Source organism: Lygodium microphyllum, chromosome 5 (genome assembly GCF_053477565.2).
Source record: "Lygodium microphyllum isolate KBCC chromosome 5, Lygodium_microphyllum_v1.1.10, whole genome shotgun sequence".
NCBI lineage: Eukaryota > Viridiplantae > Streptophyta > Polypodiopsida > Schizaeales > Lygodiaceae > Lygodium > Lygodium microphyllum.
Genome location: NC_141139.1, coordinates 147964962 through 147987970, shown reverse-complemented (window position 1 = coordinate 147987970; position 23009 = coordinate 147964962). Strand labels below are relative to the sequence as shown.

Here is a 23009-nt window from a genome sequence, read left to right as displayed (position 1 = left end):
CTTGTCGAGCACAGAGGCTGAGTACAGGGGTGCAACAATGGCTGCATGTGAGGTAGCTTGGTTGCATAAGCTACTTTATGATATGCATCAGCCTACAGATGGGCCAATTGTCATTTTTGTGACAACATGAGTAGTATACACTTGGCAAATAACCCAGTCTATCATGCTAGAACAAAGCACATTGAGGTGCATTATCACTATGTGCGGGAGAGGGTTTTACTAGGTCTTATTGATCTAGTTTATGTCAGCACAGAGGATCAAGTAGCTGACATATTCACGAAGGCATTGGGCACAGAGAAGCTGCGCAAGTTCAGAGACCTGCTTGGTGTGCAGGAATTGGGATTGAGCTCGAGGGGGAGTGTTGAGATATCGAGCTCCACTCGTGATATGCCAGGGTGACCGTTGTGCATTTATGTCACTGACTTGTCAGTTGTAGATGCGGTTGGTACACCGCCCATGAATAATAGCTAGATGACAGCTATCCTTATCTACTCTAGTTCGTGGCTCACTTAGTATGCCACCTTAGTTAGTTGAGTTTGGTTTGAGACCCATATATAGGGTTCTTCTATTTCTTTGTATAAGAGTTCTTTTGGCTTACACAACTAAGAAGAGGAAAATTGTTTTCAGCCTCCACCCTTGTGTGTATTCCCCCATTGTGCAAGCAAGAAAGCTACAAGTGAGACTCCTTCCTTCTCTCCCACAATCTTGACAGCCAGCGGGTGAAAGTGGAGTGTGTCAAAATGCCAAGCAAGCTCCATCCACTTGACATTCCACAAATGAAATGGGAGTTCATCACTATGGACTTCATAGTTGACTTACCTTCTGTTCAAGGAGAATATAATTCAATCATGGTGATTGTGGATATGCTGACAAAGGTCACTCATCTTATCCTGATGAAGACCAACTACAAAGCTTCAGATATCGCATGACTGTTTGTGAAAGAAATCTTTAGGCTTCATGGATTTCCTAAACAGATCATTAGTGATTGTGACTCTTTGTTTACGTCACATTTCTGGAGAAGCCTATTTGAAGTAATTGGAACCCAGCTTTGCTTTAGCACAACTTACCATCCCCAAACTGATGGTCAAATAGAGTGGGTTAGTCAGGTCATTGAAGATATACTGCGAGCTTACTATTCCAGAGAACCGACAATGTGGAAATAGTATTTTCCCTTAATAGAATTTTCCTACAATGCATCATATCACCAAAGTATTCAAATGACTCCATTTTAAGCATTGTATAGGCAAGATTTTTTGGCGCCACTAAATTTCTCTAATCCAACCCTAAAGGTTGAGGCTTCCTAGAAAATGCTAGAAGACATGGATGATTAGGTCAAAATTATCAAACAAGACATCAAAGCTGCCAAAGACCATCAAAAAGCTTATGCTGATCTAGGATGGCAAGAGCATATATTCTAAGAGAGAGATATGGGTTTCATTCGTGTATGCCCAAAGAAGAGTTCTCTGTCATTAGAAAAGTTCAAAAAGTTGAGTTCAAGGTATTGTGGACCATACAAGGTTCTCAAACGCCTAGGAGCTAATGCCTACAAATTGCAACTTCTTGATTATGTGAAAGTCCACAATGTATTTCACATTAGTCTTCTAAAATCTTATGTGGCAAATCAAGATCATATTCTTGATGACCAGCAAATTGTAACGCCTAGTCAAGGAGCCCTTGAACTCCATCGTGATAAGATTCTAGATGTAAAAGTGAAACCTCTGAGAAATAGAACCATTAGAGAGTATCTTATCCAGTGGAAAGACTATCTTGAGGAGGATGCCACCTAGATAGAAGAGACAGCTCTAGAAAAATAGTTTCCACTATTCTTCAAGATGAGGGCATCTCGATTCCTCTATGGAGGAGAGGATGTAATGTTCCTGCCACAGCGCTTCATATCAAGAAACAAATTTGGACTTGAGGCATTTTAAAAATTACTCGTCGAGTTGTCACATAAGTGATCGCATGTAATTTTCTTAATATTGATTCTCGCATTAAATCCATTCCACAATTCGACACGAGAAGACGCCTCAATGTTCCTAGCCAACAAAAAGCAAAGACACCTCATAAATAAAATTATGACAACTTGATCATATAAATTTTCCCTCATTATATTTGATTTGGCATTCCTAATTCCATTTAATGTGTCGAGGATCGCATTGATTTCGTAACCGCAAGTCAAATTGCAAAAGCCTCAATCGGTAGACAAAGAACACGCAACAATGAGCATGATATTGGGTAAGTTAAGTATCAAAGAGTATGACATGACTTAATATACTAGATAAGTCATGAAGTAACTAGGCCAAAAACCACTAGAAAAAGTCATTTTGAAAAGAAAAATATATTTTTGAAAAAGTATTTAAAATTACTTTTTTACGTTTTGGAGAGATAAAAATCATTAAATAATCATCCCCATGCCACCATCCAACAGGTAAGCAATCAAAATGAATATTTAATAAATCTCAATTGGCTCTTGACAAGTAGCCAAAAGAATCAGTCACAACTACATACTCCCCCTCATGCCTATAAATACATCTCCTCTCCTTCACAAAAAAAGCAAGAAGGAAGACCTCCTGATGATGGAAAAAATTCTCTACTTCTCTTATCCATTGAAGCTTTGAGCCTTGAAAGAGAAAAATACTCCCCCCTTGTATCTCATTTTCATTTTCTCTACCCCTATTACACCTTCGTCCCATACAACCATATCACTAAGCAAAATAAGCCCCCTCACTCTGATGATCCTCTCAATTCTAAATGGCAACTCCTCTATTGCCACACCCCTCCCCATCAATTATGCAAGTCTCCATGAAGAAAAGTCATCTTGACATCCATCTAATAAAGATCTAAGTCAAGTTGAGCAACCAAAGCTAGTATCAAACATAGGGTAGTCATCTTCACAATAAGATAAAAGACTTCATCAAAGTCCACGCAATGTTCCTACTTGAAGCCCTTAGCAACCAATCTAGCCTTGTATCCCCAGCTTGGGGTGTCCAATAGGGGTACTTTTCAACTTGTACACCCACTTTCATGGCACATCACGCTTTCCACTAGGCAAAGGAACCAAGCATAAGCATCGGTATATCAACCCAAGTAATCAGTAAAGCACCCAGGAGTAATAGAGATATACTTTCACTAATAAAATAGCATTTAGCCTTGCTTATTATAGCAGTAAAAAAACCTCTATAAAATTGAGCAAAAAAGTGCTCAAATTATTCCCAAAGAATTCTAATACATTGGCATAACATCCCCTGATGATTTGACATCAATTAAACATCTCGGGAAGCATGAGTGACTTCCAAAAAATGAATGAAGTATTGTCCTAAGCTATATGACAGCAAACTGTCACAAATTGGGAATCAATGACAAATACAAGTGTCAAGAGGTGATGCCAATGATCAACAAAAATGCTAAGAGTGCCCAGAGCTTATTAAAGGATCGAGGAGTGACTAAGGAGTGACTGGGCTGAGCAGGAGAGATCAAACTAGGAATAGGTGCAAATCATGTTGCCTATCCTACAGGTACTACAAGGTGGGCTAAGGAAAATGGAGGGCAAGGCAAGATCTAAGGGTTTCCGAAGAAGGCCTAGAAGAGATCCAATGCAACTAGAAGTAGCCTAGATGACAAGAGTATAAAAAACATACCTTTGAATGAGAAGCCATGGCTGCCAATGAAGAAACCTTTGAATACAAGCTATGTTGGGTTTAGATCCTCAATGCTGGTGCAATAGATTTGATACCAAATGAAATGATTAAGCCCTAAAGTGGAAGCATGGAGCAGAAGCAAGAGCTACGGTAGAAGGAGCAAGAGCAAGAGAGAGAGACACAAGATGTGGGAACTCCAATAGTCATAATGTGTGAATGGCCTTCCATTTATTCAAATATCACTGAAAGAATAAAGAATAAAGTGATAGTAATGGACTCTCATCACCTACAATGTACAAGTGTACAAGTATGCAAATACTATCAATGTAACCAATATATAGGCAACTAGGCACAAGGGTCTTTACCCCCAACATCAATCGGTGTCCTAGTAACGTGCTCTTATCCTACTGGAGTTCTACTAGGAAATGGGTCACCAATCACTGAACTTTTTCAATGGGTTCTTAACTTCATAGCAGCAAACAATAGGAACTCACTACCCAAGTGGATTGCCTTAAGCACGCCAACACCGCCCTCTCCAAGTAGCTTCGATAGAATGATGCTACCCTCCACAAACATCAAAAAAGTTTGGAGGCATGCCAATAGGTGCAGTTGACCTTTGCAAATGACGTTTGGGGAACATGGCCCAGCAGCTAGAGAGGGAGAATGTCTTTTTGGCTAGATTAGAGCTCTTAGATGCTGTGACCACACTCTACTTGGAGATCATTGAGAAACTCTAGCACGAGTACGAGCAACAGTGGCTTGATCAATGGAAAAAGCTTAACTGAGATCTCCTAGCTACCATGACAGACTCTTGCTCCAAGCTCCCATCTCTACCTAACATGAACCAAACTCTGATGCCAAGTCCATCCCCTCTACCCACAATCTCAATCCATCACAGCCCCACCCATTTACCAATAGTAAGGTAAGAGCACCCCTACTAGCTCCGCCCTGTCACACTACCACTCTACATGTGGCTTTGTTGCCAAGCTCAAACTTGTCGCCTATCCCAGATTGGACTACCTACACTCTAGATTCCTGTAGATCTGCTGCTTATGAAGTAAGGAATAAGAGAAAAGCCCCCCATGTCCATAGGAAAATGAAAGAAATTTTCCATGGACAAGCTCGCTGTCAATCCCAAGAGTGAGGATGATGCTTCACCAAAACCACCAACTTTAAACTTCTTTAACTTATCCAGTGGCACTAGCTTTGCAAATTCAAAGTGGCAAATGATGGTCAAGCACTACCAAGTGCTAGAGTAGAAAAATGCCAAGCTTGAGGAGTGAAGTCAAGTGTGGTAGCAGGCCAAACTAGACCTAAACTGCAAGATTGGAAGGTGGAGTACAACGTTCTTTGGTAGCACATTCCATAGAAAATGTGACCAAAGTGGCCTATGACATGAAGGTGGGTATTCCCTATCATTGAGTAGATCCCTACCCTCCACCAAAATGCCATCAGAGAACTTGCCTCCATCCCAAAGCCAAAGTTGAGAAGAAGCCATGCCCAAATCAGAAAGAAGGATCCCCCAAATCCTAATGATCTAAGCAATGGTTAGGGAGGTGGAGATCCTAATCCTAATGATCCAGTCTTTGAAGACCCCTCCACTCCCACCCTAGACATCATGAAGTTGGCCAATATTAACCAGCTTTGGGCCCTATGAAGCCCTCTCCCTCAAGCGATGGCACCACATCTTGCCCTCATGAGTGCCAAGATCGTGCATAAACTCAAACTTGAAGGATTACAAGCATACCACTCCAAGATTACATTTGAGAGTGATCAACTCTGGTAGCAAATCTGGCTCAGAGCCATCTATTTGGAAACGCTTGCAAGAAGCTGAGCTCATCTTCCACAATGTCCCACACGGCCTCCCCTTTGGGGTTAGATGGATTTTTGGCTACAGCAATACCACCTCCAATACAACCCACTCCCCCCACTACAACCCCAACATCCTAGCCCGACAGCACCCGCCGGCTTTGGCCTCCACCCAATCCCAATCCACCTCACCCCTTATTGCCTTCCCATGCCTCCTTTGGCCCTCATTGCCTCCCATGCCTCCTTTGGCCCTCATCGCCTCACCTCTACACTGGCACCAAATCCATCAAGATGATACACTTGACACAAAGGATGAAGGCAACATTAGCGAGTATTTCTATGGGTCAAAGCCCACCATGTGTGCCAATGTTAAAGGTGGTGGTAGTAGCAATATTGAAAGTAAGGGCTTCCAATAGTGCACTAATGAGCTAATAGGTGTAGGAGCAATTAAGACCATTGATACGACACTTGGATAGAGAGAATATCGTAGCACACATGCTATATAAGGGAGAGATGTGCCCAAGTAGAAGGTTCAAGAAAGGTACCGAGAGATGAAGGCTTGACTATTAAATTTTATGTGTGTCCCTTCGACTAGTGAGTACTACAACAAAAATAGAGTGTCTCTTTTGTATGTCTTAAGTCACAACTTCTAGTAGTAGTTCTTCCATTTTCTATGTATCATTGGTTGTCTTGAGTCTATGAGATTCTATTGTCCCTCCATTGATTATTCCCAAGTATTTTATCACTAGCATTTCCATCTCTATTGAGACTATTGTATTGGTTTCATCTAGTAATACACATTGGGGAATTTCGTTGGTTTGAGTATCTTGGTATTTATTTTCATTATTTTGATTATATCAAACTCTATACACATCGGATGTTGAGTGTAGAATAGGATGCAAGTTTCCACATGTATCAACTCTAAGTATGAATGCCCTCTACCCTATATGGCAATGTGTGCGTGGACACTATTATAGTTTCAAAACAAGTTAACACGAGTCCTATTCATACTAATTGTACAAACCATTTATCAGAAGGCTATTCACACTCGTGAAAGGCTAAATCGGATATTGTAAAAGCATAAAGGGGTGTTTGTATGCAAGTTTCCTCATAAATCAAACTCTCTTGTCATCTCCCAAATATCCTTTCTATTTGTAAATCAAAGCTAGACACTACCATGTGAGTCACCAGTAAGACCTCTCCACTCCAAATAATGTCAAAAATAGAAGCAATGGAAAAATTCAATGGCAACCATTTTCACACGAAAAATGAAAACCATGTATCATCTAAAGAGGAAAAGACCTTTGGGAGATTCTTGAATGCCTCAAAGTCCCTAATGGTTCAACTTGAAGAAAGAGGAAAAATAATAAAGCCCTCAAGATAATCGCTTGGGTTTTATCTAATGATGTCCTCCACCACATTTCTAGATTTAAAAGCACAAAGGAGGCGTGGGATGAGCTAGATAAGATATTTGGATCCCAAGCAAAGAACTATAAAATCAATCTATCAATGGAAATTTTCAAGCTTGATATAAACCAATATGACTCCCTAATATCATTGATAAACAAATTTAAAAGTGTGAAAGTATAGCTATCTTCAATATGCAAAGATATTGAAGAAGATGAAGCCGTCATCGTGCTACTCAATAGTGTGGATAAACCTAACAAAGGTTATAAGCAAGTGGTAGCAACACTAAGGAATATAACTGATAGAAAACTCAAAGTAGTTGAAGCCACTTTTTATGAGCAAGAAAGTAAGCTTAAGGAGAAAGCCCAAGACTCTACATTAAGCCCTGTAGTAACTACACTTTACAACAAAGGCTTTTCTTCAAAACTTGTTTATAGGATTTGTGTGAGAAATGTACCAAAAGAGCAAGACTATTTGAACAAAGGAAAACCAAGATGCAAAAGTTGCAACAAGTTTGGATATACCAAGAAAGAATGTTGGAGCTAGAAGGAAAAATTTATAAAGGAAACAAACTCTAAAGAATATATTGAAACTCTCTTCTAAATTGCCTATACTTTGTTTAACATTGCATGAGCTAGAAGCCTTGTAGGAATTCAAAGGGGGCAACCCACATCCTTAGGCATAGTTATCTAGAGGATAAACTAGCATCAAGGGGGGCGGAGGGGGGGGGGTGTTAAAATGTATGTGATCCTAGAGATACATGTAACCAAATCCGATAAGCAAAGGGAGTAGTATGTGCCCAAGCCGAAAACCTATATGCATGCAAGCATCAAACCTGTGGCACCATTCCCTAGGAACACAATTTTAGTGAATTTGGAAAACTTTCAAGTCTCATTTTTTATTATTTAGAAGATTGGGACTCAAAAAAAGATGCCTTTTGTTGAGAATAGAAAATGATGCTTGCCCATAAAGGCTGAATCTATGCCCTGAAGAGGCTAGGAGATATGACAAAGATGTATACTCTAGAAGCTCTAGGAAGGAATGTCCAAAATCCCATATGCATAGTGAGTACAATGGTACTATCCAAAAGCTGTAAAAGCATGTACTTGTTGACACTCATTTTTAATGCAAGAAGTACTTTCATTCTGTGTCGCTCAAGATTTTGTTTATGAGTCCAAGTTAATCTATCTTGGAACCTAATTCACTTGAGTTATAATTCTTTATCTCAATCATGTTTTATGTTTATAACCTTTGTCCGCCATAGCTAGCATAGCTCTAGATCCGTGTTTCTCAACATGGTATCAAAGCCATGGTGAGCTATGACTAGCTACATTAGAGTATAATCCTTCTTTAGCCCTGTTTTTATTATGAATGGACAGTAGGAATTGAACCTACCTTAAGGGCGAGTGGGGGGGCTTGTTTTGGGGGTTAAAATGTATGTGATCCTAGAGATACATATAACCAAATCCGATAAGCAAAGGGAGCAGTATGTACCCAAGCTGAAAACCTATATGCATGCAAGCATCAAACCTATGGCACCATTCCCTAGGAACACAATTTTGGTGAATTTGGAAAACTTTCAAGTCTCATTTTTTATTATTTAGAACATTGGGACTCAAAAAAAGATGCCTTTTGTTGAGAATAGCAAATGATGCTTGCCCATAAAGGCTGAATCTATGCCCTGAAGAGGCTAGGAGATATGACAAAGATGTATGCTCTAGAAGCTCTAGGAAGGGATGCCCAAAATCCCATTTGCATAGTGAGTACAATGGTACTATCCAAAAGCTATAAAAGCATGTACTTGTTGACACTCATTTTTAATGCAAGAAGTGCTTTCATTCTGTGTCGCTCAAGATTTTGTTTATGAGTCCAAGTTAATCTATCTTGGAACCTAATTCACTTGAGTTATAATTCTTTATCTCAATCATGTTTTATGTTTATAACCTTCGTCTGCCATAGCTAGCATAGCTCTAGATCCGTGTTTCTCAATATGGTATCAAAGCCATGGTGAGCTATGACTAGCTACATTAGAGTATAATCCTTCTTTAGCCCTATTTTATTATGAATGGATAGTAGGAATTGAACCTACCTTAAGGCTATTTGCCATATCCACACCCCCCCCCAAGGGGGGGAGGGGGGGGATTATAATGTATGTGATCTTAGAGATACATGTAATCAAATCCGATAAGCAAAGGGAGCACTATGTACCCAAGCTGAAAACCTATATGCATGCAAGCATCAAACCTATGGCACCATTCCCTAGGAACACAATTTTGGTGAATTTGGAAAATTTTCGAGTCTCATTTTTTATTATTTAGAACATTGGGACTCAAAAAAAGATGTCTTTTGTTGAGAATAACAAATGATGCTTGCCCATAAAGGCTGAATCTATGCCCTGAAGAGGCTAGGAGATATGACAAAGATGTATGCTCTAGAAGCTATTGTCAAGATTGTGGGAGACAAGGAAGGAGTCTCGCTTGAAGCTTTCTTGCTTGCACAATGGGGGAAGACACACAAGGGTGGAGGCTGAAAACAGTTTTCCTCTTCTTAGTTGTGTAAGCTAAAAGAACTCAAGTACAAAGAAATAGAAGAACCCTATATATGGGTCTCAAACCAAACTCAACTAACTAAGGTGGCATACTAACTGAGCCACGAACTAGAGTAGATAAGGATAGCTATCATGTAGCTATTATTCATGGGCGGTGTACCAACCGCATCTGCAACTGACAAGTCGGTGACATAAATACACAACGGTCACCCTAGTGTATCACGAGTGGAGCTCGATATCTCAACACTCCCCCTCGAGCTCAATCCCAATTCCTGCACACCAAGCAGGTCTCTGAACTTGCGCAGCTTCTCTACGCCCAATGCCTTTGTGAATATGTCAGCTACCTGATCCTCTGTGCTGACATAAACTAGATCAATAAGACCTAGTAAAACCCTCTCTCGCACATAGTGATAATGCACCTCAATGTGCTTTGTTCTAGCATGATAGACTGGGTTATTTGCAAAGTGTATACTACTCATGTTGTCACAATAAATGACAACTGGTCCATCTTTAGACTGATGCATATCATAAAGTAGCTTATGCAACCAAGCTACCTCACATGCAGCCATTGCTGCACCCCTGTACTCAGCCTCTGTGCTCGACAAGGCAACTGTAGGCTGTTTCTTGCTGCTCCAAGTGACAGCAGCACTCCCAAAAGAGAACACATATCCACTGGTAGATCGTCTATCAGAAATACTACCAGCCCAATCAGCATCAGTGTATCCATGCAACTGTATCTGAACCCCAGTCTCAGAAAATAGTCCATACTGCAATGTGGACTTCACATACCTGAGTATGCGTCTAGCCGCATCCAAATGTGGTTTCCTTGGAGCCTGCATAAACTAACTTACCAATCCAACAGCATAGCTCAAATCTGGTCTGGTAATAGTCATATAAATCAAACTTCCTACTATGCGTCTGTACATAGTAGGGTCTTCTAGAAGCTCACCTGCATCTGTGCTCAGCTTCACATTTTGCTCCAAAGGAACTGAAATAGGCTTACAGCCTATCATCCCATATTTGGACAGCATGTCCAATCCATACTGCCTCTGCAAGAGCTGTATCCCACTTGGTGATCTAATCACCTCAATGCCCAAGAAATAACGCAGCTCTCCCAAATCCTTCATCTTAAACTTCTGCTTCAATAGCATTTTCACATGAAGGATATCTTCATCACTCTCACCTGTCATAATCAAATCATCAACATAAATGACAAGTAGCATAATACCTTTCTCTGTTTTTCTCACATAAAGTGAGAAATCTGCCTTGGAAATCTGAAAGCCAATAGTGACAAGATACTGTCCTATCTTGTCAGACCATGCTCTAGGTGCTTGCTTCAAGCCATACAAGGCTTTCTTCAACCTGCAAACAAACTCAGGATGAACAGCATGCACATAACCTGGTGGCTGCTCCATATAGACCTCTTCTTGCAAATCACCATGCAAGAAGGCATTCTTTACATCCATCTGATGTAAAGACCATCCCTTTGATGCAGCCATAGCAATGACTGCTCTTACAGTTGCCATCCTTGCAACTGGACTGAATGTTTCTTCATAGTCAATGCCATATATTTGTGCATACCCCTTGACTACTAATCTTGCCTTGCATCTGTTCACAGAACCATCTGCATTGTGCTTCACCTTATAAACCCACTTACAGCCAATTGCATTCTTACCTTTAGGCAAAGGTACTAACTCCCATGTAGCATTTGCTTCCAAGGCATCCATTTCTTCATCCATGGCTTTCTCCCATTTTTCTTTTCCCATGGCTTGCTCAAAAGATGTGGGTTCTGGTTCCTGTATCACTTTGACCATATATGCATAGTAAATGGCTGTAAATCCATCATATTTCAGCCTATCCACAGGATACCTAGCTCTCGTAGACCTGCGCAAAGTAGGTTCACTCCTAGGTGCTCTCAAAACATCCCTGGTCTTCCTTACTCCAGGTGTAACAATAGAAGGAATACCCAACTCATCATCAATGCTCTGTTCTGAGCCACTGGATTCACCATCCACATAAGAGTGACCTGCATTCACATCAAACATGGACTGATCAACCTTCTCTTTTCCTTTTCGTGATACCTGCATACCACTATCTGCATTACTTTGAGAAGATTCTCCTGATCTCAATCTGCCTGTCCATGGTGAAGAATGTGAACCACTACTAGAGGACGCTCCAGGTCCACTAATATTTTGTGACTGCTGCTGTGAATTTTGTGCAGCATTACCATTTTGTGCATCTACATCATCAATCACATTTACTGGTTTATACCAGCTACTCATCTCATCAAAAACAACATCTCTGCTCACTGTAGACTTACAAGTAGAAGGGTTATAGCATCTATACCCTTTTTGTTGCAGAGAGTAACCAATAAAGATGCACTTCTCAGCTTTTGGATCCAACTTGGATCTCAACTCATCTGGCACATGTACATAGGCAATGCAACCAAAAATTTTCAAATGAGAAATATCTGGTTTCCTACCAGTATACCTCTCCTCTGGAATCATTCCATGTATTGCTGCAGTGGGAGTCCTATTCATTATGTAGACTGCTGTAGCAACTGCTTCAGCCCAATAAAAATCTGGCAAGTCTTTTTCATTGAGCATGGCACGAGATACCTCTCCAATATGCCTGTTTTTCCTTTCTGCAATTCCATTTTGTTGTGGGGTATAACTACATGAATATTGCTGCTTTATGCCATGCTCCTGCAAGAACTTTACAAACTCATTTGAGAGGTACTCTCCCCCTCCATCTGACCTTAGGCATTTTATTTGCAGACCTGTTTCTTTTTCAGCCATAGCTTTAAGGGTTTTGAAATGCCCAAAAACTTCACTTTTCTTTTTCATAAAATACACCCAAACTTTTCTGCTATAGTCATCAATAAAAGTGACAAAATAATGACAGCCTCCAAGAGATGCAGCTTTAGTAGTCCACACATCAGAGTGGATTAATTCCAATGGCTTCTCACTCTCTTGAACATGTCTAGGAAATGGTTTCCTTGCCTGTTTTCCAAACTGACAGGCTTCACATACCTTATGCATTTCTGCAACCTTGAATTTTGGCAATCCTGCAACAATATTTTGGGCCTGCATTGATTTAAGTCGTTGTACATTAACATGACCAATGCGTTTATGCCATATATCAATATCTGCAACTACACCGGTCCCATGTGCAAACATTGCTGCACTCAATTCAGACATGTCTGCATCCAACGTAAACATTCTGCCCTTCTTCTTTCCTTTTGCTATCAAGCGACCTTTATTTTTCATATCCTCAACAAAGCATCCATGAGGATTAAATCTGACCTGCAAGCCGTGCTCAACCATTTGACCGACAGAAACCAGATTCTTGGTGATATTCGGGACATGAAATACATCAAACAGGTATTTCTTTTTCCCATCCTGCATAGACAAGGGAATTTTTCCAATCTGCACAATAGGATGTGCAGTATCATCACCAGTCTCCACAAATCCTAGTTTTTCCATTTTCCTTGCATCCTCCATCCATTCTGCATGACCTGTCATGTGGTTTGATGCACCTGAGTCAACATACCATACATCATTGCTTTCTTCTGCACTTGTCACAGAATTGTTCATGTGCTGCACCATGAACAAATGCTCATTTCTGTCATCACCCTGTCTGCTAGAAGATGCATAATTCCCTTGTTGCAGTTTTCCATTCATGATGTCATTCTGCTTTTTATAGCAGTCTTTAGCCATATGACCCATTTTACCACAGTAGTAGCATTCAACATTACTGTTTGCATTTTGACCTCTTTGCCATCCACCACAACCTCTTTGGCTCCCCCTGCCTCTAGAGTTACCACGTCCTCCTCCATAGGACTGGTTTTCTTGAGTTTGCTGCATATTCTGATTTCTGCCACGGCCTCCAAATCGGCCTTCTCTGCCTCTGCCTCTACCTCTTCCAGCATTTGAGTAGAAGGCAGCTTCTTTTGAAGTTCCTCCTGAAGAAGATGCACCACCATTTCTTTGCTCCTCAGAAATTAGAAGAGCAATCAGCTCCTCAAAATCAGGAAATCTTTCACGAACTGAAATGGATGTCCGAAACTGTGCATAATCCTTTCCTAGACCATTCAAGGTCACAGAAACTAAATCATCATCTTCCACTAGCGACCCGATGGAAGTAAGTGCATCTGCAATCTTCTTCACTTTCATGTGGTAGTCATTGATGCTCATATTTTCTCTTTGCACATTATGCAACTCTTGCTTGAGCTGCATTTTCCTGGCTTGCGTATTTGTGCTATACATTTTTGACAAAGTATCCCATGCCTGCTTTGGCGTACTTGCATCCTGAATATGCACAATCATAGAGTCTGAAATGCTGATAGACAGCCAGTACATAACTTTCCTGGCTCTCTCATGCCATGTTTTAAATGTCTGCATTTGCTGTTGATTGGGAACATCAGGAAGAACTGGTTCTTCTTCATTTCCTACAACAAATTCCCAATATCCTTTTCCCATAAGGAAATTCGTCATTCTAAACTTCCATGCTTGGAAGTTGTTCTTGTCAAGCTTTTCAGTGACAATCTGTGAAAGAGAATCAGATGCCATTACAGAACACTGCAAAAAATTCTGTCACTACAAAAAACACAGCTTCACCCTCACAAGGGAAAATCTGCAAAACTGGTGAAAGTGGTATTTGACCACACAGTCACTTCCTAGTGACGATTTTTCATCAACAGGCAACATGGATGATTCTGTAACTCCCAATGTCTCTGCGCACAAGCATACGATACAATTTCTACAGTAACTTTTCACCGACCTGTAGAACAGTGGCTGCACAGCATAAAACTGGGCCTTTTTCTGAGTGCGTGCAGAGAACTTCCGCCTCCAAAACAGGCCCCGAAATGGCCTCAAATTAAAAAAACAAGGTCGCCGAGGGCTAAAGCCCCTTCCCGCAGCATATACTGCCCTCTTGCTTCACCGCGAAGGGTGTCTCAACCTGAGACAATACACTCCTGCACTTTCCGATTGTGCTACCTGCAGAGATCTGCTCCCAAAACAGAAAATGAAAGCAACACTGCTCCTCTTACCAGAACACCGCGAGCTTGGCTTGCTTTCTTGAGCTCCTTACCACGAACAAGGCTCTGATACCATGTCAAGATTGTGGGAGAGAAGGAAGGAGTCTCGCTTGAAGCTTTCTTGCTTGCACAATGGGGGAAGACACACAAGGGTGGAGGCTGAAAACAGTTTTCCTCTTCTTAGTTGTGTAAGCTAAAAGAACTCAAGTACAAAGAAATAGAAGAACCCTATATATGGGTCTCAAACCAAACTCAACTAACTAAGGTGGCATACTAACTGAGCCACAAACTAGAGTAGATAAGGATAGCTAACATGTAGCTATTATTCATGGGCGGTATACCAACCGCGTCTGCAACTCACAAGTCGGTGACATAAATACACAACGGTCACCCTGGCGTATCACGAGTGGAGCTCGATATCTCAACAGCTCTAGGAAGGGATGCCCAAAATCCCATATGCATAGTGAGTACAATGGTACTATCCAAAAGCTATAAAAGCATGCACTTGTTGACACTCATTTTTAATGCAAGTGCTTTCATTTTGTGTCGCTCAAGATTTTGTTTATGAGTCTGAGTTAATCTATCTTGGAACCTAATTCACTTGAGTTATAATTCTTTATCTCAATAATTTTTTATGTTTATAACCTTCGTCAGCCATAGCTAGCATAGTTCTAGATCCGTGTTTCTCAACATGATATCAAAGCCATGGTGAGCTATGACTAGCTACATTAGAGTATAATCCTTCTTTAGCCCTGTTTTTATTATGAATGGATAGTAGGAATTGAACCTACCTTAAGCCTATTTGACATATCCACATCCCCCCCCCCCAGAGGGGGGGGGGGGGGGGTAAAATGTATGTGATCCTAGAGATACATGTAACCAAATCCGATAAGCAAAGGGAGCAGTATGTACCCAAGCTGAAAACCTATATGCATGCAAGCATCAAACCTATGGCACCGTTCCCTAGGAACACAATTTTGGTGAATTTGGAAAACTTTCAAGTCTCATTTTTTATTATATAGAACATTGGGACTCAAAAAAAGATGCATTTTGTTGAGAATAGCAAATTATGCTTGCCAATAAAGGCTAAATCTATGCCCTGAAGAGGCTAGGAGATATGACAAAGATGTATGCTCTAGAAGCTCTAGGAAGGGATTCCCAAAATCCCATATGCATAGTGAGTATAGTGGTACTATCCAAAATCTATAAAAGCATGTACTTGTTGACACTCATTTTTAATGCAAGAAGTACTTTCATTTTGTGTCGCTCAAGATTTTGTTTATGAGTCCAAGTTAATCTATCTTGGAACCTAATTCACTTGAGTTATAATTATTTATCTCAATCATGTTTTATGTTTATAACCTTCATCCACCATAGCTTGCATAGCTCTAGATTCGTGTTTCTCAACATGGTATCAAAGCCATGGTGAGCTATGACTAGCTACATTAGAGTATAATCCTTCTTTAGCCCTGTTTCTATTATGAATGGATAGTAGGAATTGAACCTACCTTAAGGCTATTTGCCATATCCACACCTTAGGCCTCATTGTCTTAAGAAGAAGAAGAAGAAGAAGAGAAGAAGAAGAAACAAACCAGAAATTGAGGAGAGGGCAAGCAAGCATGATGATGGCCAAGGCTATGGTGTCTCCTCTGGCATCGCCGTCAGTGCTGCTGCAGAGGTCTTCTTCCACAAGCCTGCCTTGCATGCTTACTAGATTCAAGTCCTTCAGCTTTGTGTCCTCTACCTTTCTTTGCAACTCAGGGTTATTGAACATGCACAGGCAGTCCATCAATTATCCCCACAGCATTGTCGCCATCGGCTGACATGGCCTTGCGTCCATAGCCTTTGCTTCCATCTCAATGGTTGTCGCTCCCATCTATGTTGGATAGAAGCTACCATAGGCCACCTTCGCCTACCTCAACAAGGATGGCCAAGTCCAGACCGTCTCCATCAGTGACCTCACCAAGGGCAAGAAGGCTATCTTCTTTGCTATGCCTGGAGCCTTCACCCCCACTTGCTCCTAGAAGCACCTGCCCGGGTTCCTGGAGAAGGCTAATGAACTCTGTGCCAAGGGTGTAGACACCATCACGTGTATTTCAGTCAATGATGCCTTTGTCATGCGAGCAAGGGGGAAAGCATTGGGGTGGGTGACAAGGTTCTATTGTGCTGCCAGATGAAAACCTTGGATTCACCAAAGCCATGGGAGCAACCTTGGATTTGAGGGGCAAGCCTGTGGGGCTTGGTGTGCAGTCAAGCTAATACTCACTGCTCGCAGAGGATGGGATGGTGAAAGTGTTGCACTTGGAGGAAGGTGGATCCTTTAGCACCAGTGGAGCAGAAGACATCCTCAAAGCACTTTGATTGTCTCGACATGTTCATGCTCAATAATTTCCTCAGGGAAGCTGAGTACAGGTTCTTTTTCCACGTTGAGTTCACATGTAATGCTGGTATAGCTAATACCCAAAACTCTAAAATCATATGCACTTTTTCTAGCACAATCTTTGTAGTAGACTACTGCTGTTGACAAAGAATTTTCCTTAGTGGATGTAATTTCCCAAAGTGGATTTAAAACCCTTACCAAGAATGTAAAGTTTCAAGCCTTAACTTGATTAGGCTGCCAAAGAGCTAGTTTCCTAGTCCATGTCTGCATGTAGGGGGGGCAAAAGCCAGCAAGGGTAGAGACTCATCATTTGAGTGGGGGTGTTGAGAATAGCAAATGATGCTTGCCCATAAAGGTTGAATCTATGCCCTGAAGAGGCTAGGAGATATGACAAATCTATCCAAAAGCTATAAAAGCATGTACTTGTTGACACTCATTTTTAATACAAGAAGTACTTTCATTCTGTGTCACTCAAGATTGTGTCTATGAGTCCAAGTTAATCTATCTTGGAAACTAATTCTATAATTCTTTATCTCAATCATGTTTTATATTTATAACCTCCATCCGTCATAGCTAGCATAGCTCTAGATCATGTTTCTCAACACCTTTAAGTCACCCAAAGCTACCATCTAGTACATAATTGGAGACATTATGAAAAAATGGAATCTATTGAGCTATTAAACACCAAATTCAGAGCCATGATGTGAGAGTTATAGCAAAGAGAAAATTTTGACCATAAGTCCTAAACTTATGGGAAATTCGTAAATTCACTAATGGTATATTAAGGTGCCTACTTAAGGCCATAAAGGCTCTTTCTCAACTTGCATACTAGTTGTTTCCTTCATTTTTTTTCCAAAGCCCTTCGGCTACTATATATAAATCTCATCATGCAAGTCCCCATGTAAGAAAGCCATCTTGACATCCATTTGATAGAGATCCAAGTCTAGCTGCATACAACCAAAGCCAAAACCAAGCATAGGGTAGTAATCTTGACTATAGGAGAGTAGAATTTATCGAAGTCAATACCATACTCTTACTTAAAACCCTTAGTAACCAATCTAGCCTTATAGGCTAGCATGGAGCATCTAGGGGTACTTTTCAACTTGTACATCCACTTGCATAGCAAAGCACTGTTTCCACTAGGCAAAGGAATCAATTCCTATATATGATTTTTTTGCAATGAGTAATACTTTGACTGCATAGTCCTCTCCCAAGAGTGAGTATCACTTATGCACATGGCCTCATCATAGTTAAGAGGCTCACCATAGCATAATCCGTAGTGGGTGCAAACTGATCAAGCTAACATTTATCTCTAGTACATTTCCTCAAAAGAAGTTGTGGGGCTTGTATGTCCTCTCTAACATCAAGGTCCTCAATCATTGGAGTATTAGCTATTGCAAACTGTCTAGCTAGTTGTACAGTAACTTGAGGTTTCTCTTGAAATATCACCCTGCATACCTCAATGACTTGCTCAGGCTTCTTGTGCATTTTCTCCTCATGGAAAACAACATGATGGCTGCATATGACCTTTTGAGCCTACAGATACCATAAGTAATATCCCATCTCATTTACATCTCCATAGCCAAGAAAGATGCATTTCACGAACTTAGGATCCAGCTTATTATGTTTGTCCTTGGGAACATGGCAGAAAGCCAAAGATACACAAATGAGCATATGATGGAGGTTTTCCAAACCATACCTTCGTTACAACTTGATTGTCAAGAGCAGTACATGGGGATTAATTAATCAAATGTATGATAGTAGTAATTGCCTTAGCCCAAAAGTATTGAGGTGAACCTACCTGACTAAGCCTACTATTTATGGAGTCACTCCTAAATCATCATGCTCATGTGCTTAGCAATATTATTCTAAAGTGGGATGCACATGATGGTGAACTAATGCTTAATACCTCTCTCATAAAAAACTATTCAAAGGCTTTAGATACATACTTGCCCCATTCTCAGATCATAAGCATTTTATTTGATACCCAAAGTGGTTCTTAACAAAAGCAAGCCAACACTGAAACATATACAAGATTTTTGATTTTTTGCTTTATGGGGTATGCCTAGACCTTATATGAGTAATTATCAATGAAAGTAACAAAATACTTTGCACCATCTAATGATTTGCAGGGTGGCATAGGCCCATAAACATTAGAATGAACAAGGGCCTGAGGCTCACCCATATGTGTAACGCTACTTTGCAAGCTATGAATTTGCATGCCATAAAGACAATGATCACAAGAATCAAAACACTTGTAGTCAAGGGTGGCAGATACCACAAATAGGATGTAGTAATACATGGGTAATGTAAGCACACATTGTGTCCTTCAAAAAATTGAAAACCACACATGTAGGTTTCCATAATGATTGTTACTAATATTTAGACATTTTATATACTACATTGGATATGAGATAAAAAGTATAACCCCATGAAAATTTGATACATTTGAAACCAAACCAAATGCAAATTCTACTATGAGAAAATAACATTGATTCTTTTATTCTTGGATGTGAAATAAATTAAAATTATGAAGGACAAAGAAGTAGCATTCTCTTATAGATTCTTGGTGTAAGGTGCCCGCCCATCGACTTTCCAGGCACTCTTTTAGCGGTCTATCGAGAAATGAATCTAAATGTTGCTGCCCGGCACTCCCAGGGAATGTTCCAAGTTTTGTCACCTAGGGTTTCCCGAATCCGCCTTGCAACGGAATGTTCACGACTGAACCCACTAGGATCGACATGAAATTTGGGTTCCTAGTTGTCAAGGTCTCCTGATAGCATTCTAGCGTCAGGTTTTGGACATCCTACTTTACGCAGAGATACCCAATCCGAAGCAGACCCATGTTGCACTTGGTTCAAAGAGAATGGGAAACGAGAGGGATGCGCTGCTCAACCTCTCTGCCCATAGGACATAGTCCCATTCTAGTCCCCTAAAACGGCATGAATCGAGGTTCTATCCTAACAATTTCTAAGGTTAAAGACGGTAAACCTTGTGAGAAGCCTCCTAGCTTTCTGGGACCACCCTGCCGTAGGACGGACCTGTCGGGGGTTCCGCCCACCTGCTTCCCTTAATAGCTTTAGTTTTCTAATTAGGTCCTACCACATTTATGTGTGACACTTAAAGTCATCTTCATTAATTAATACTTTTAGGGAACAGAGTTCGTTCACATAACTTATAGCACAAATACAAAAATAGAGCAAAGCAATCTATTGACAAACAAGTTCAAACAAGTTCCTTAACTTATCTTCAAGTTAATCTTTGTCTCCCGCCCATACAGGAGAAATTATGTGTCGCTTCTGTCCAACAGAAGTATCCCTTCTGCCCTGCAGAAGTAACTGGTCCAATTCACATGGCACCACAAACTCAATCCTTTATCTAGAATAGGATCTCCTAACATGCCCAGATGTTGGGGGCCACGGAGGTCTTCAACTCCATTCTAGACCTAGCAAGGGGTGTCCAGAGCTCCAACTAACCTGCAAGCTATCTAGGAGTGAAACATCATTCCTGTGGTTGGCCTTTTCACCACTCGACCTTTGGCCCATGAATCAAGTAGTACCCTCTCAAGTTAATCTGCGGTGCGATCATGGAGGTGATCCACCCATGCAATATATCCTTCCTTAATTAAATCATTTAAGAATCAAGCACAAACAAGGCATTCAGCCCTATTATCAGTTTCCAAGAAAACATCCCTTTATTCCCATGGCAACTTGTCATCATAGACCCTTGCCATGCATTTACCATAAATCACAAGCAGTTAGAATAATCATCCAAACAACAACTAACAACCAGTTAAATGTAAAAGCATTTACGATGTTGTTCAATCAACCAACAAAACCAATTGCATTCTTTCCATTCAATGCAAGAATAGACGATATAACATTTCCATCGTATATTTGCTCTCCCCCTTGGGATCTAAGAGCAATACTATGCAAAAATGTTTCTTAACACTTCCTTCCTTCGGCTAGGGCATATGTTAAGGGTTCAAATACTATTCATGATGTAAGTTCTATAGGTCACTTGCCTTGATTGATAACCTAACCTTGGATTTGGATTGGCAAAAGTCATCGTTATCGAACGGATCTCAAGACATCTTAGTTTTAACCCTTATGATTAATTTCTTGTACTAGCTCTTAGTTAAGTCATGAGGCAACTAGAAAATTATCCTCATATATCAAACATGTTATAGGCATAACGTGTAAATACTTAATAAGATAAGTGTGAGATGCTCTCCAATAATTAGACTCCAATAGCCCTTGCATTGACCTAGAATCTAGTTTTTCTTAGTATTTGGGCTCTTAGGCTAAGTACTTTTGAAGTATTTAAACTTTAAACTAGTACTTTCTATTCATGATTCTCAATTTCATATTCTTTTAGTAATTATGCTATTTGTAACCCTTGACTATACTTTAATCTAGCACTTGTATGTAGTATCTTTTAATGTCGTTCTTTTGATGACTATGCCATTCATAACGCTTGACTAATTCTTCCTTGTAATTGCTCTACTAGTAAATAAGTCATATGTAACTAGATGCAATTATCTTCCCTTGATATATGCACTTCACAAACTACCTCTTTCGAGTAGGTGAGATAAAATTTATCCTTTCCCATGACCTATACTCGCGCATCGTAGTATGGGGCCTAACGTATCTCATACGAGAATCAAAGCAAGAATCTATCAATTTGAAAATACATTACTTACGACCAGAACCGCAGTTGGATTGACAGTGATGCCTTTACCCGAAGCCTTGTTGCTCGTTGCATGATTGTCATCCGCACGCAACATTCTTCGCTTGTAGGCCATCGTCCGCAGGTAGACTCAAGAGATTAAGAAGATGGAATAGATTCAAGATGGGAGAGCGTAAGAGAAGATGGTTAAGTCGAGGATCGAGATAGAGGGAATTGAGCTAATTATCTTCCTTGTAGCCTCTCGAGGTGACTCTTCTCTCTCTCTCTCTCTCTCAAACTCTCTTTCAAGCTCTTCCTCACAATCTCTTGGAGGGGTATCCTTCTCTCTACCTCTCTCTCGCAGCCTCTCGAGGTCTCCTTATGCTTTCTTATGCCTCTCCCATGCCTCATATTTATAGTGAATTAGAGAAGAGGGCTTGTGGTTGAGAAGTGGAGCTCTTTATGGAGGGGGATCTTGGAAAGATCAGTGATCTGATGCTCAGATCATAAATCTGATGGTTCCATTGGCTCCGAAAGGGGGGTAAAACTCCAAGACACTTACTTAGAAAGCTCTTAGTTCACTCCTTCTTTTCTCTGTTCAAAATGATGTCCACTGCCTGTGTACTGCGATTGCGATGCGCATGATTTCACAAATCCTCTCTTTATTTTTTTCTTTTTATAAAATCTCCAAACTAACTAAAATATCACTTGTCTTTTCTTTTAAATGACATCCAGTTCTAAAAATCTCCATATCTTTTTTTAGGATAATATCTAAAATATACTAGTTTTGCCCAAAATCTAATATTTTTGGACCATCCAAACTATACACATTAACCTAGTGATTAATATAACTCATAAGTCTCGTTCACATTGTAATTTACGTGAAGGGTGGCTACGGTCCTTTTCAATCCGAGAAAAATATTGGATTTATGACTCTTGATTTTCTAAATAAAATATTTTAAATTAAATAAAAATTATTAATAATTAATGTTAGTTAGTTTTTTCCTTAGTTAGTCTTTAGTTAGTAATCTTACTAACTTATTAATTGACTAACTAACTTTCAAACTAACCAACTAACTTTTATTGTGTGGAAATATTACACTTGGAAGCGAATGGTAACTAGAACTACTAGGAAATAAATATTTTGGTTTAATTTATAACATGAAATATTCTAAGTCAAGTCCATGCTCTATATGTTCAATGGAATTGATCACCATTACACCTCCCCAAGGACTTTGCTGGGGCTCTTACACCCAATCTGATCTTTTTACACCTACAACCACCACCTGACCAACATCTAGGTAGAGGTCATGTGTAGAAGGTTCCCCATATGGCAAAGTGAGACCTAGGTGGCTTTGGTAACTTTTGGTGGTGCTCATACCCTGGTCCTATGATAGAAAATATGTATGAGTAGAAGTCATGTGTAGAAGGTTCCCCATATGGCAAAGCAAGAACTAGGTGGCTTTGGTCAATTTTGGTGGTGCTCATACTCGGTCCTATGATAGAAAATATGTATGA

At 40.3% G+C, this 23009-nt stretch overlaps 1 pseudogene; it reads left to right on the top strand.

Annotated features, from left to right (window-relative positions):
* Positions 1–5683: 5683 nt before the first annotated feature.
* LOC148036515 (peroxiredoxin-2E-2, chloroplastic-like) lies at positions 5684–16804 on the top strand (annotated as a pseudogene).
* Positions 16805–23009: the final 6205 nt, after the last annotated feature.